Source organism: Peromyscus leucopus, chromosome 17 (genome assembly GCF_004664715.2).
Source record: "Peromyscus leucopus breed LL Stock chromosome 17, UCI_PerLeu_2.1, whole genome shotgun sequence".
In the NCBI taxonomy this organism is placed as follows: Eukaryota; Metazoa; Chordata; class Mammalia; order Rodentia; family Cricetidae; genus Peromyscus; species Peromyscus leucopus.
The window spans coordinates 51803226-51804102 of NC_051077.1; positions in this window are offsets into that span (position 1 = coordinate 51803226).

Below are 877 nucleotides of genomic sequence, written 5' to 3' on the forward strand. Positions count from 1 at the left end.
ATTTTTGCCACTTGCAGATAATATGATAATCTACATAAGTGACCCCAGAATTCTACGAGGGATCTCCTACAGCTGATAAATACCTTCAGTAATGTGCCAGGATACAAGTTTAACTAAAAACATCAGTAGCCCTCCTATATACAAATGATAAGTTGACCAAAAGAGAATTCAGAGAAACATCACCCTTTACAATAGCCAAAAATAATATAAAATATTTTGGGGTAACCCTAATGAAACAAGTAGAGGACCTGTAGAACAAAATCTTTAAGTCGAGCCGGGCGATGGTGGCGCACGCCTTTAATCCCAGCACTCGGGAGGCAGAGGCAGGTGGATCTCTGTGAGTTCGAGGCCAGCCTGGGCTACCAAGTGAGTTCCAGGAAAGGCGCAAAGCTACACAGAGAAACCCTGTCTCAAAAAACAAAAAACAAAAACAAAAACAAAAACAACAAAAAAAAAAACTTTAAGTCATTGAAAAGAGAAATTGAAATTGAAGAAGATATCAAAAAATGAAAAGATTTCCCATGGTCATACATACTTAGAACCAACATAATAAAAATGGCAGTCTTACCAAAAGCAGTCTTCATATTCAATGCAATCCCCATCAAAATCCCTACACAATTATTCACAGATCTTGAGAGAACAATACTCAACTTCATTTGAAAAAAAAACCCTAGGATAGCTAAAACAATCCTTTACAATTAAGCAATTTTTGGAGGCATCACTATCCTTGACTTCAAGCTCTGCTATAAAGCTAGAGTAATAAAAACAGCTTGGTAATGGCATAAAAACTGACATGTGGAACAATAGAATCAATTTGAAGACCCTGACATTAATCCACACACATATAAACACCTGATTTTTGACAAAGGGGTCAAAA